We start from the raw sequence: 14,921 nt of genomic DNA, 5'->3' as shown, positions 1-14,921 counted from the left end.
GACGGAGTACACCTTTGCTTCAGTCCTTGGGGAATTTCCGCCACTTAATTACAATTTTAGCCTTCCCATACAATTTGTACTCGGTTGTCTCTATATATCTCCCTCAGCAGCTCCACAAAATCGTCACATATGCCTTCGTGTTTGAGAATATCTTATAACAATTCACTGTCTGCAGTGTCGTCGGCTCCATTAATATCTAGGAATGCTATCCAGAAATGCCTATCCAATCTACTAAAATTTCTATGCACCAAGTCATTACAAACATCTTATCCTCTAAACATCTGCCTGGTCTGAATTCATTCTGTAGTTTCCCCAGGCCATCACTTTTCTCCACCCGCTTTGGCAGTCATAATTTTATGGCTTGCAATATGATTCTACGTATCAAAAATGTAACCGTAACTGGCCTGTAGGAGTTCGTCTTATCCTTATGACCTTTGTGTTTGTAGATGAAGTGCTGCAGATTGTTCGTAGCCGTAGCACCACCTGGTGGTGAAAGATGCAACTACTATTGCTATTCTGCTAATTTCCTGCAAAAACCTGTTACTCTACAAATGACTTTTTACTTTTTCTTTTACTTTTCGATCACCCGCTGCATAAATTAAAAACAGGCAAGAATCACATTAAGTCAGATATCACACTACGTACGTCTCAATAACTTAACTTTCCTCGATTATTATATAGTCTTTACATTTACAATTATTACATCTATTATAATATTACAATATAATTATAGAACCAAGAGTGCATTGTGTCATTTTACCACAGGAATACCGTGAGATCTGCTATGATCCAATGGAGAGCAATTTTAATCTGCATGTAAAACACCCTGCACTACAGACTTGAGCTGCTGTCAAGGGTCAACTGGAAATTTAGCCCAAGTGCTCTCCCCACTTGTTCCTTGGCCACTGCTGAACCTCAATGGCTGATAGGGGGCACCCATCAACATGCACACACTTTACTTTCAAAAACAATGCGAAAGGCTAACGCGGCTGGTAGGCTTCTAGACAATGACGGTTGTGAAGACATCAACCAAACAAGAAAAACTGCTTCTCTGCTGAGCCCAACAGTTGGTTCTTGTTGAGGGAACCATTCGTAACTGCTTCACCCCTGATTAGGCCGACTGACTATGCATGGCTAAAACGGACCACCGCATTCTTTATTTTATATCCTTCCCACGTCCACAGGTATGTGCAACACTGTCTAACACCTCCTAAATTACCTGCACACCTAATAATTCAAAATAATTAGGGAACGCCTGCTAGACCGTTTGACACGCAACCCCCTCCCCTGCCTTCCAGAGGAGGCAGAGGAGAGGGTAGCATGCGACCTTCTGAGCCCTCCTCTCCAACCCCCTCACCCTCCCCGACCTCGACAGAATTTCTACACCACTCGTGGCGCGGACCCATGCTAATTCAATGGAAAGGTAGAACCGGCCCTGTAGGGAATCGCCAAACGACGAAACGAAAGTTGCGGAGTGCAGCGAAGCAGTTTCTATTTTTTTTCTGGTTGCGTTCATATTCTCACAATCGTTGTTGGCTCGAAACCTACGCGCCACGTCACTTTCTGTCACAATTGTTATGCTTCACCGCAATACACATTTTATGTATTGCGGCGAAGCACACTAAAGTACATTCGCCATTTGGAATGCATACAAGACCCATGCCGGGTGAATCAGTGACGCAGTTATATACTTCTTTGCCGAGTTTCGGTCACTCTTGAAGAAAAGGCGCGGAAGATGCATGTACGAAATTTATGCTAGCGGCTATCCAGCGGCAGCGGATTTCAAAACAGCGCGCGCTGCTGCGCCAGTGTCTATATATGCTTGGATAGCCGGCGAGGATCCAAGCATATGCATACATATATATATATATATATATATATATATATATATATATATATATATATATATATATATATATATATATATATATATATATATATATATATATATATTATATGCATATTTCAATGTAAAGGATCGTTGCACGACATCCTTTACATTGAAATGTCGTGGACGAAGGAGGACGTTGAGCCCCCCAAGCGATTTGACGCGAGCTCGAGATCGGGAGCGAGAACGCCTAGCCCGCCAAAACGGTCCTGGCGCCGAAGAGGCCGCCGCAAGGTGACGTAAGCGAGAGGGCGCATCTAAAGCCCCTTTAGGCTCATCGGTTCGAGTCGCACATAGCGAAACTCATCGAACATGTCTGAATGCGAAATATGCTTTGCTCCCGCACAATAGCTAACGCTTGAACACACTTACACACTCGTAGCCGTCCTGTGATGTATACGAGGTGTTTCAGCGAACACCAACGTTTTTAGGTTAGGTTAGATTGGCGAACACCTTGAAAATTCTTAAAGGTTGCCTGTGGCAGGATGGCACAATTATGGTTATAGATAACTGATACAAGTTGAAATCCAAATACATATCTGTGTAAACAATCATTGTAATATGATCCAACACGAAATAGAGCTATTAATTAATATCCACATGAAAATTCGACAACTCAAGAAATAGCCACTCACAAAACAGCTGTGGCTTAGTTTACACACGTTACCGATTAAGAGCTGGGAAGTACTCGACGCCGCTTGCTTTACTTTCTTGAAGTCGCATTTAATGTCAGATCGAACCGCCTCTAAAATGGCTCGGACTGATCGCACGAACTGGTAGAACTCCTGGCAGGTTTGCTCACAGTTTGCCTTTACCAATATTTCGGCCTTGACAGGTCCACGCTGCATCGGCTTCGTTCACTGCTCCAAGCTCCCGTCAAGAGTAAAAAAAGTCGCCCCGCGAAAGCATTAGCCACTGGAAGTTTCGAATGCTCAACACAACTGACAGTGCAATGCCGTCTGGTTCGGAAAAGAAGCCCCTTTGTGCAAGCTGCTCCACTTGCTCCCTAAACATTTCTTTTTTTTTTTTTTTTCGCTGCGACTAGCTGCCTGATTGCTGGCTGCAGACAGCACGATTCATCATACCCGCTCGTTCATGTTGATTGCCGATGCCAAATGGGACGCCGCAAGAACTTTCGCAAGGTCGCGGAACGTTAGTTCGCGCTCCAAATCCAAGCACTGAAGTTTTAAAGACGCGACGGTGCGCGCCAGTTCAACCAGTTCAACCGGCGGCTCACATCGGGGGAACGGCGAGACGGCGCGTGCAGCCGCCGCCAGAAGCATTCGTCCCCGCCGTGAACCGCGCGGCTACAGAATTGTAGTGCACTGTAGCGCGGCTAACCGACTTTTTCGGAAACTTGGAGTGCTTGCAGTTAACACATCCTCAAACGGGGTGGCGAGACGCAGATGAACTCAAGGCGCTGCAGAACAATAATAAAGTGTTAAATGCGGGACATTTTTGAATATATTCGTATCTCGCGCGGGACAACAGCCCTCAATGGCAGACAGTCCCACGAGTCGCGGGACGGTGGCCACCCTACAGTGAGCACCAAAATGTTCACGCAGCATGCCTCTCAATGCCCGAAACGCCAACTGCGATGGATGGTAGTCGAACTCACCGAATGAGGAAGACGACGAGCCCAACAGATCAAGCTGCTAGCAGATGCGAGGCCACTAGTGTGGTCGCGTTCAAACCTTGCGGGCTTGCGGTTTAAACTTCAAACTGTTCGAACTGTTCAAACCGCCTTGGCTAGTGACGTCATGGTGTTTCTGTAACCTGAGCGTGAATTCCATTACACGGTCAATTTTCGTTGATGCCACTAAATAGACTGCGATTTTTAAAATTATAATATATATATAAAAGAAACAGGTTCTGAACAAAGCATTCCTGCGCAAGTTTTGGTTTCGGAATTATCTGGAAAGAATTTACTGTTCTAGTAAAAATTCAAAGGCCATTTTTTCGCTTGCGCGTGCTATGCTGGCGACTTTACGTCTATTTTACATTTATTATACAGCCTGACATAGTAAATTCACTCTTCTACAAGCGGTCCTACGAATGATTTCACAGCTAGCGTGGCAAGAAAGCGGACCCTGTTGCACGGCGAGTGCCTGAGAAAAGTGATGCACACGAATGAAACGCGTAAATTAATTTATTAAAACACTTTCAGTTACAGACACCAACAAAAGCACAGTAATTAAGCGCAGCGACTGACTTGCGCTCCTAGTGGTTATCGGCGTTTTGGGGAAAGCGAGTAGCATCATTTTATTGTACAACGTGTTAGTGCCTTAGCTCGTCACTAGGAAAACAGAAATCGGCCGAGCGCATAAACGAAACGGGAGAGAAGCGCCTTGTCGCCATTATTTCTATCGTGCCACGTCTCCGTGCCGATGCTTGATGACTACACTTTCCCCGTCCAGTAATTACCTAAAGTTTGGCTTTAGTTCAAAGATTGCGCGCAGCAAAAAGCTGGTGATAATAGATGCGGACGTTGCAACGTAAGCAAACAACCTTCGCTGGCCAGCACACTTTCTTTTAGTGCACATGCGTGGCTTGAAGCTTATTGAAGCTGAGGTAGTCCCATGAATTGAGCAAGCTTCTTCAGAGAGATCCAAATTAGTTCATAAATAATTTGAAGTAGGAATATACGCCGCTGAATATTTCCGGCAAAGTATTCCTTTTTAACATTCGTTATTGTATTGCTGTTTGGAGAAAAAGACGTTGAGGAAGGTTTTATGCAGCACGTAAACGGAAAAAAAAAAAATCAGCGTCGATTACGATACTCCCGAATGCTTTCGAAAACACGTATACAGGAGCGCTGGCATAGATGTTTTCATTTCGCGATATATTGGCTGGCGCGTGCAACCTGTCTCGTTCAGCACGTCGCAAACGGAGTGAAGTGTGGCGCGACTGCCTCGCTAATCAGCAGATCCCAAGAGGCAGCGCGTGGGTGACGCGTGGGCGCGATTCACAGAAGCCGCCGCAGACAGACCTCCGCTCATGCGGTGCTTTGTTTCCATAAATAGTATCAGTGGCGTCATCGGTGAATAGACGACGCGTGAGTCTCTGGCGCCATCTCGTAGCCATCGTCGCCGCAAAAGCTCGTCTTGCGCGGTACTTCGCTTTTCTTCTCCCACTTTCGCCATACCCACCTCCTCCGCTTTCATCCTCGCACTCCCTGCGCTATCGCCGTCTTTCATCGACGTTACTGCGCTGCACTTTACCCCAACCTTTCCTTCCCATATTCAAGAATCTCCTTCTCTCTCTCTCGACGCTCTGCGTTCGCTCTTTCATCCTTCGCTGCGCTCGTTCGCTCGGTTACGAGTACGACGACGCTCGCAGCAGGAACGGGCGCCTATGAGCTGCGCTGTAAAAAAAAAAAAGAACTACGGGAATGGTGATAATTGTCTACTAAAGCGTAAGCACTGTTTGGCTCGGCCCTGACTTCGTATTTGCGTAGTGTTGCTTACTTGCCTTTCCTAGCTCATGCACGTCTACCCATGGCCTTCCCGGCGGCGAATAATGTTTAGGCGTTAGTAGACAGATTTTGCCGCCGCATCCAACCCCTTCAATGCAATTGTACCAATTGAACCGGAACACCGGGCACGAGCGTGCCTCAACGGAGCAGACCGCTTGAAAGCGAACACCAGTTGCCGCAGTAGCGCGTGGCATAGAGTTTCCTACAAAGATTACTTGTAGGAAACTCTATGGCGCGTCGGGCATTGCGTGAGGGGCGAGTGCATCGCCGCGGTGCCGTGTCACCCTCGCGGTCGCTCACGCAAGCCCGTGTTATGCGCGCGTTCCTTGTCCACGCAAGCTCTCGCCTGCGTTCTGACTGTGACTGGCCCAACGAAAACGCGCCAAGCGTCTCAACGCGCTCGCTTGCACGCGAGGTGTTCGTAACTCGAAAACGCTCAGCAATGTTCAAATGAATATAATAATATACATAATATAATATAATGAATTTCAACTAGGGCCGCATCCAAACTTCAAAGGGCCACACTCAAATTTCAAGTTGGCCTACCCCCAAATTTAAGTTGTCCCACCCAAATTTAACACGGCCCATACTCAAATTTTAGTTCCCCCCTTTTAAATATAAGTAGGTGCATCCCCAAACTTCAAGTTAGCCCACGCACAAATTTGGAATGGCCCGCCCTCAAATTTAAAGCTGGCCTACCCCCAAACGTAACTTGACCCATGCCCAGATTGCAAGTTGGCCCACCCACAAATCTTCGTGCCACTGCTCGCGCGTTCGTCGTCGTGTTCTTCCACAGCTGGCTGGCTCTATCTTGAAAGTGATCGTTTTACGCGAAGGAAGGACGGACGGAGAGTTTTCTCTTAGGGTTACCATGGAAATGCTTGCGCATTTAAAACAGTTCGAGTATCTCCAAGCGACGGCAAATTACATCACCTTAGTTCTCTCCAGCTACGTGGAATTTGCATATTTTTAAGCTCTGGCTAAACTTATGGGGCACCGTGTATATCACTCGCTGCGGTGGTTTAGCGGATATGGTGTTCCACTGCTAAGCACGAGGTCACTGGACCAAATCCCGGGCATGGTGACCGCATTTCGATGGCGACGAAATGCAAATACGCCCGTGTCCCGCGCACTGGGGGCACGTTAAAGGTCCGCTGGTGGTTAAAATTAATCCGGAGTGCCCCATTACGGCGTGCCACATAATCAAGTCGTGGTTCTGGCGCGTAAAACACGTAAAACCCCAACATTCAATTCAATGTACATACATTCTCCGCTTTTTTTTTTTTTTGCGTCGTAAGCTTCTTCTCACTGGAAAGCCACCTCCCCCACAAACAAAAATTAATAAAAATAAGAAAATGAGGGCATGCCTCATAATTAAGATGTGTGTGTAATCGGGTGCCTCAGCGAACACTTTCAAAAAATTTTTAAAGTTGTCAGTGGCAAATTACGCAATTATAGTTCATGAGCTGGTCTGCTCGAAGAGGCGGACATGCACAACGAAAATTGAAATGTATATTCGACGAATTAACAAAAATGCACTAATTACGTTTTAACTAATTACTTTATGGCTAAATACGGAAGATTATAACCTTTACTAAATACAAACGAGAACCATTAATGAACGAAGCACTGCTGAAAACAAACGAAGGAAGACGATGAGGGGGGAAAAATTGGCGTCGCGCGCGCCGACCATTTCTTCAGCGACCTCGCGCCACGTTCTTGACCGTGTTTCACTGCACGTGCTCATGTTCTCTGGGTCGCCTGTTTCTGCCAGTGCTCTTGTAAAGCCCCTCATCTGCCACGTCTATTACGACCATATTGTTCTGTGAATTGCCTGCCAGGACGGGTACAATGAGCGACGAACAGTGTGATGTGGACATCAAGGCTGCCAGGAGGGCACACCACAGAGACGTGGAACGACGAAGAAGGCACGTGGTCAATCAGACTTTCAAAAGCTTGCGTGACGCAGTGCCAGGTCTACAGCTGCAGAAGGTATCGCGGGCTCGGATCCTCGACAGGACGACCGACTACATCGAGTCCATGCGGCGGAAAAACAGAGAGCGTCTGTATTCCATCAAAGAACTCAGGCGAGAGAAGGAGCTCCTCGACGAACAAATCGAGGCTTTGGAGAAACTCAAGATGACCAGGCGGGCTGCCATTTCGGCTGCCTCCACGCCCAGCCCATTGTACCTGGAGCGCGACTCTGATGGGAGCTCTGGTTCCGCCGCCGAGCCTTGCGGCTCGTCCGAGCCAGCGGCTCCCGGAGCTTCAATTTAGAGAATCGACCAATAGTAATAAAACAGTACATTGCAGAATCATCTGTGCCAACCGTGTCATTATTGAACAAAATATTACAGTGACACGTGCAAAGGCGTTGCAGATGCAGCCGCGGAGGCAGCATAGCATGGTTTGATGGCGGTTGGATGCCACTGGGGCATGGGCGTAGAACATGGGGCAGGAGATGCTTTGGGGTGAAGGGTGTACGTGTTCAGTTCTATGCACGAGACGTATAACGAGAACTTATTTCCTTGAATTAAATGTAGCAAATTTTGTCAGATCGCTGGCCTAATAGAATTAACGTCGAAGGAGAGAAATAACTATATATGTAGTGTCCAGTAGCTTAGGGACAACAGTCTAAGCCTAAACGGCGACCAGTAGCCCTTTGGCCCTGGCGGTGTCCTTGCCCTGATGGACGGCCCTGAGTTTTGTCTTTCGGGGCCAAGCTAGGCAGCACGGTCTCCCACTGCTCATCATTAGTTATTATGCGGCCCTGTCGGATCGCCTGAGGGCAAGACCATAAAATGTGTGGCAGGTCCGCCCGTTCTTTACATAATTCACACTTGTCTGAATACTGGCCTGAGTTGTAGTGTCTATAATCCACCGGGTTCGGATACGTATTAATTTGAAGGAGGCGCCAGGCCACCGCTTGTTGCTTTTCTAGAACGCACTTTAATATTCAAAAGCTACATTTAAGTAGCCGAAACTCGCTGTACGATGCATAGGCTCCGTGACCATGATGAACCAACGGTTGCCTTCACATTGGTAGCCTTGACATTGCGATTGAGTTTCACAGCACAGTGGTCATCATAGCCTTCACATTGTGCTCAAAGAATTGAAGTTCCCTTATTATGTACAAAACCTATTTGAATGCGTTTAAACGCTGTGAGTTCGGCGGTGTCCCTGAATCCGTTCGATTGGTAGAGGTGCGCAAGTGTAAGAGAGCTAATTTACAAAAACCAAGCGGAATGAATTTTGTGTTCAGGTACAGAACACGGCAAATGAATAAGACATATCGACTGCGTAAAGGAGGCGTACATATCGGAACGGCTGAGCTCGTTCATGCCGACTGAACAAATCGCTTCCGTTTATCACGGTTTTCGGGCCAATCAGTAATTCACGAGGCTTTCAAGTAGATCAAGGCTGAAAACGTGCTATTTGACCTGCGCAATGCTCAGATAATTGTCATCACCATGTTAACAACATGCGGTCAGTGCGTTCCGTAGCATCTAGTTATACTACCCCTAACGTCGAGAAGCACGAAAGAGAGAGAGAGAGAAATAAACTTTATTGTTAGACCAGGCTTCTTGAGCCCATAGGTGGGTGGCCTCCTCAGTCCAGATAGCCATGGCTCGCTGCCACCGCCTGAGCGCTGTTCACCAACCGTAGCTGGTTGTCAGGGTCTTGCGTCACCAGACCCTGGTCAGGGTCTTGCTCCACTGGTCTTCCAATTCTTCCTCTGGGTCCGCTTCTTTCTGCATGTTATCGCCTGGTGGTGATGATGACGGTGGTGCTTCTCGATTATTCCTGCACCCGAGCACGATATGGCGCAAGGTTTTCGGCGTGTCCGGCGGGCAGAACTTGCAGTCTCGCGCGTAGGTGCCCGGATACATGGCGTGCAGCAGTGTTCCATGTGGGTAGGTTCCAGCCTGTAGTCCTCTCCAGGTTACCGCTTGTTCCCTACTCATCGTCTTATGCGCGGGCGGGTAGCGATGCTTCTGCTTCCTGTAGTGCGCCAAGATATCCGAGTACTTCTTGGATATCCGATCATCCTCGTCACAGTCGTTGTTGCGTGTTCTCTGCGTGTCGGAGATGGCTCGGCGTGCATGATCTCGAGCAGCGGCATGCGCCGCCTGGTTCTCCACTAGAGACTCGTGTCCCGGCGTCCAGAGGATTTTTGCTGCTTCTATCTCGATGTTGTTCAAGACCTGAAGTGCTGCCTTTCCGATCCTTCCGTTCATGTACCTCCTGCACGCTTCTTGCGAGTCCGTCACCACGGTAACCAGGGTCTTGCACGTTGCGATAGCCAGGGCTATAGGCCCAGCTCTTCCGCTGTGCGCGCGTCCTTGGCACGTATAGATGTGGCTGTAAGTTGTTCGGCCTTCTCGTCGACCACGCTGATTGCAAATCGGTCATTTGTTCTGTACGCAGCTGCGCCCGTATATCTCACATTTCATTCTATGCTGTTGGTGCGTTCGAGTATGTGGTTGAGCGCCTTTATTCCTGCCTGCCTCCTTTCCTTGTCGTACTCGGGATGCATGTTTCTGGGAATGGTACTTATGCGTAGCTTGTCTCTGATCTCGTGTGGGATACGCTGAGGTAGGTGTCTTTCATACTCGACTTGGTAGCTCAGATCTTGGAGCAGGGCTCTTCCCGTCTCTGTCAGCTTTAGTCTCTCCAGTTGGTTGACGTGCGCTTCCACGATCTCTTCCCACGTGTTGTGGACTCCAATTTTGAGTAGTTTCGCTGTGGACGAGGAGGGGGGCAGGCCCAAGGCAATTTTGTAGGATTTTCTGATGAGGGCGTTTACTTTGTCTCGTTGACTGTTCTTCATGTCAACGTATGGGGGTCCCGTACGTGACGATGCTCGTGATCAGCGCTTGTATCATTCTCGTGCAGTCTTCTTCCTTGAGTCCGTGACTTTTGTTCGTAACTCTTTTGATAAGGTGAGTTATTTGTTGCACTGTTCTCTGAATTTTTTCCAACTCTCCTCCCCCGGCCCCGTCCTTTTGAATGAGGAGTCCGAGGATGCGGAGCGTCGTAACCTGCGGAATCGTGATGCCTTCCACCTTTACTACCGGGTCTGGTATCTGCTGCGGTTGTCGGCCTCTTGTGCGCTTTCTTAGCACCAAGAGCTCCGACTTTTCAGGTGCGCACGTCAGTCCACATGCTTCCAGGTAATTTTCCGTAGTGTCAACCGCTTCTTGCAGAGCGTCTTGCTGGTTACCTGTCGACCCTCCCGTAGTCCAGATGGTGAGGTCGTCAGCGTATATTGCGTGACCAATCCCTTCTACTTGCTTCAGTTGCTTGGGTAGCGAGCTCATCGCCAGATTGAATAGCATCGGCGAAATGACGGAGCCTTGTGGCGTTCCCTTTTGCGGTATGTCGAATTTCTCAGAGCGTAAGGGCCGATTTACGCTCGAGCCGCCCCATCGCCGCAAGCCGCACCGCACGCTTGCGGTCGCGCGAAAAATCGCACGTATCCAGCACTTGTGCACAAATTACCATTTACGCTGTGTGCACAGTGTAAATGGTAATTTGTGCAGAAGTGCTGGATACGTGCAATTTTTCGCGCGACCGCAAGCGTGCGGTGCGGCTTGCGGCGATGGGGCGGCTCGAGCATAAATCGGCCCTAGGTTGCCTATCCCCACTGTGGCTGTTCGTTCTTTCAGAAAAGCTTTGATGTAATTATATATTTTTTCGCCGCAGTTATATACGTTGAGGTGTTGTAGTATGGCTTCGTGTGACACGTTGTCGAAAACCCCTTTCACGTCAAGTGCGAGGATGGCTCTTTTGCTGTGCGTGTCCAATTTGTCGATGACTATTTCTTTGATCTGCAGCAACACGTCTTGCGTGGACAGGTGAGCTCTAAATCCGAACATGGTGTTTGGGACGTGTCCGTTGTCTTCGAGATATTCGATCATGCGGTTGTGCACCATGTGCTCGTAGAGTTTACCAGCACACGAGGTGAGGGATATAGGTCGAAGATTCTGCACGCTGATGGGTTTGTTGGGTTTCGGTGTCATGGTTACCTCGGCATGTTTCCATTCCGGTGGTACTTTACCGTGTTCCCAGCACTCGTTGATGTACTTTAAGGGCGCGTCTACAGAGGGTCCATTAAGGTTCCGGAGTGTTTTGTAGTTTATTCTGTCGTACCCCGGCGCCATGTTGCGGGTGAGTTTGCTCAAGGCCCTCTCGATTTCTGCTTCTGTGAATGGTCGATCGAGTTCTATATTTGGGTTGCCTCGATACTCGTCGAAGTGCGAATCTACAGTTACGTTCCGCTCCGTACCGAGGAACTTCTCCTTCACTTCTTTGATAATGTCTTCCTCTTTCGCCGGGTGGTTGTGTATGAATCTCTGCACTTTCTGTTTTGCGGCGTTCTTGTTCTCCTTCTTTGATAGGAGAGTCTTGAGTACCGCCCAAGTGCGCTTGCTGCTTAAGATCCCTTGAAGCATGTTACATGTTTAGCGCCAGTTCTTTCTTTCAAGTTGTTCAGAGTACTCTTGCGTTTCCTTGATCAGCTTGGAGATTCGAATTTTGAGTTTCCGGTTGCACTTGTTACGCTGCCAGTGCTTCACGAGAGCCCTCCGCGCCTCCCACAGGTGGAGTAAGTGGGGGTCGACCACGGGGGTGACTTGCGGCAGCTGGATTGTCCTCGTGTGCTTCTCGGCTATTTCCACTACTCCTCTGATCCATATTTCTATGTCGTCTATCGTCGCATTAATGGCGCTCTCGTCTTTGCGAAAGGTCTGCCAGTCCGTGATCTTGGCTTTTCCGATCTTCTTCGTAGCTTTGTGGTGTGGAATGAACGTTTGCACTATATAATGGTCGCTACCCAGAATCTCGTCCATGCAGCTCCGCTCATGCTGTTTGAGTCCGTGTACGAATGTGAGGTCGGGGCTGGTATTTCTAGATACACTGTTGCCGATGCGCGTGGGTGTCTGCGAGTTGTTGAGTAGCGTGAGGAGGTGTTGTTGGGCTACGCTGTGCACATCTCCTTTTTTCTTTGAGGCCGCGTAACGCCAGGCCACAGGGGGAGCATTAAAATCTCCAACGACTATCAGCCTGTTACCCTTGCTCAGCTTCTTCAACTTTCGCATTAGCTTGTCTAGATCCTTTAAGTGATCCTTTGGTGGGCTGTACACGTTTAACACAAAGAAGATTTGCTGCTGTTTTTTCTCGGGTACGATTTCGACGAGGGTGTGTTCGATGCGGTGTTGGATGTCGTGTCGTTGAGCGTTGATGGCCTTCTTGGTCAGGATTGCTGTCCTCGTTTTACCGTCGGTGACATGAGTGAGGTAACCACTGACCTTGAAGTCTTCAGCTTCGGTTTCTTGTAAGGCTATAATATCTGGGTCAAACTGCGTGCAAAGTTGTACAAGGTTGCTTCTCTTCGGATAGAATGACAGTTTCATTCCCAAATTTTGAGCCATGGGTGTTGCTTGAAGCCATCTTGTTCGCTTAGGGTCTGCATTATCTTGGCACCTCTCGCATGGTACTTATGTTTCTTGCGAGCATTATCTCTTTCTTCTAGCATGTGGATGCGTTGATTGAAACTTTCTCCGGATTGTATCATTTTGGTCTGTAGAGCCTGAATCTGGTTCTCTATTTCGCTCCTGAGAGATTGGAACCCAGTCTGTATCATCTGTGTTACCGTGGTTTGCATAACCTGCGTTAATGTGGACAGTGTGGTTTCCATCATGGCGGTCACGTTGGCGTTGATGCGGTCTTCAAGCGTCTTGAGGTCGTTCTGTGTTATCACCGCTTGGTTCGACAGTGTTGATGGCTCTGGTCGTGTTGGTGATGATGGTGGTGGTGGGGATGAAGGCCGCGGTAGTGGTGTTTGCGATTGCTGGGTCTGTTCTCTCCGTAGTTATTCTATTTCTCGCATCAGGTATTCGAGCTGTTTTTCTGTGCTGGCTTCCTTCTCTTGTGTCTTCTTCTTTTGCTGCTCTAGCTCTTGCTTCAATTCATCGTTCTGTCTTTGGAGAATCATTATAGTGTCTTCGTACCTCGAGTGGCTTGTGGTTTGAACGCCATTATTTTCCCTCGACGTCTGATTGTGCCCTGTGACGACGTTGGCCCAGCTTACCTTGCGCTGGGTGTTGTCGCGTTCCACGCCCGTTGCCGTCGTCCGGGGGACGCTCTGTTTTCTTTCCCTCGATCTCGATCCCGACTTGGATCTGGATCTTTTTGTCTGCTCGGTCTCATTCGATGACTCTGGCGATGGTGACGTGGTCATCATGTGCTCGTTGTCGTTGGTAGTTACTACGCTGGCCTGGTGCCAGAAGCTTCTCTGTCTCAATCTTAACCGCGCCCTAACTCTCAACGGTGGCGGGGCCGGTCTCAGCTTCCTTCGACAGCCTCTACTCGCCGTTTCATAGGGCATTCCGCAGAGCTTACTCTTCGGTTCGCATTGGTGATTATTTGGATCAGCGTTGTGTTCTCCGCAGGTGTCTCATAGTTCACCGTTTGGATTAGAGCAAACGCCTTGTCTGCGTCCTATCTCCCCGCAAGATCTACAGTACTGGACTGACTTTCTGTTGGGTCTGCAGTGGGTGAGCGTACATCCAACTTTAACGTAGAAAGGCACGTGCGGGCCCTCGAAGGTGATCACTGCCGACGTCGATCTTTCCAGCATTCTAGCGTACAGGATTTTGCACTTGTTGGTCGTTGCTAGTAGATCTACTAGCTGCTCGTCTGTGGTGCCTTCCTCTATTCCGTGAACAACACCACGTACAGTGCCCGGAATTGGCTTGAGGTACGGTGTGACTTCGTATGTTGCGTGTACTATTTCGATGTTTGTTATTTCTGCTAGTTTAAGTGCGCAATCCTCTTCTTCGGTACTTGCCAGAATTAAGTTTTGTTTCCACTGTGTCTGTATGATCACCTTGGCGTAGAGCTCCTGGGGTGGGACTCCGCATGCTTGGGCTAATCCTCTTGCTATCTCCCGTCTTTCCAGTTTGATACTTTCACACCGGCTTTAGGTCTGTAAACAATCTTGTAATGGTTTTCTGGTAGCGGTGGGGTCGTTGGCCAGCGAGGACGTGGCTTGCATGCGTTGTTGTGGCCCCATGGTTGTTGAGGGGCTTGTTGCCGTTTTCCATCATTCGTGTTCTGCCCCGTGCTGTGTTTGTATGAGAACTCCTTCTGCGTCTTCGACGTTGCGATGGATTCTTTCTTCTCTGATGTCGCGCTAGTAGCATCACCCACGGTCCGGTCTTGCATAGTGTTTTTCCGCTGTTGCTGTCGAACGTCGGCTCCGTGTCGTTCATCTCTGCTTCATTATTTGTTATTCCTGTTATGGAGTTCGTTCGGTCAACTTCCATAACGCTAGGTTGCGGTTACGTTTGAAGAGAGATAACATTTTGAAAAGCCGTTGTCGGGCGGCCCGGCGTGCACGTGGCCTCAGGCAGCAGGGCTCGGCGATCGTGAGTAGGCTTAGCTGGGCACGGCCGTCACCTTGCAAGTTTCAGGAATAGTACTTGCGTGAGGAATAAACTCACGTCGGTGTGCGTGGTCTGTCTGAATGGCATTTCTTGAGCTGAGTCGAATGCT

The 14,921-nt window shown here is 48.7% G+C and overlaps 1 protein-coding gene and 1 pseudogene across 2 annotated transcripts in view; one reads left to right on the top strand and one right to left on the bottom strand.

The window, feature by feature from the left end:
• The window catches only part of LOC142592657 (uncharacterized), a 148,420-nt gene extending 144,807 nt beyond the window's left edge, over positions 1–3,613 (bottom strand). For both annotated transcript variants that reach the window (XR_012830760.1, XM_075704224.1), the window contains exon 1: positions 3,507–3,613. The gene's annotated coding sequence lies outside the window, so the exon portion shown is untranslated. The remainder of the gene's footprint in view (positions 1–3,506) is intronic.
• A 3,601-nt stretch (positions 3,614–7,214) lies between these two features.
• LOC142558332 (protein max pseudogene) lies at positions 7,215–7,640 on the top strand (annotated as a pseudogene).
• The last annotated feature ends 7,281 nt before the right edge of the window (positions 7,641–14,921 follow it).

Source organism: Dermacentor variabilis, chromosome 9 (assembly GCF_050947875.1).
Source record: "Dermacentor variabilis isolate Ectoservices chromosome 9, ASM5094787v1, whole genome shotgun sequence".
Lineage (NCBI taxonomy): Eukaryota > Metazoa > Arthropoda > Arachnida > Ixodida > Ixodidae > Dermacentor > Dermacentor variabilis.
Note: the sequence above shows the minus strand (reverse complement) of the source record. Positions and strands in the feature narration are given on the sequence as shown.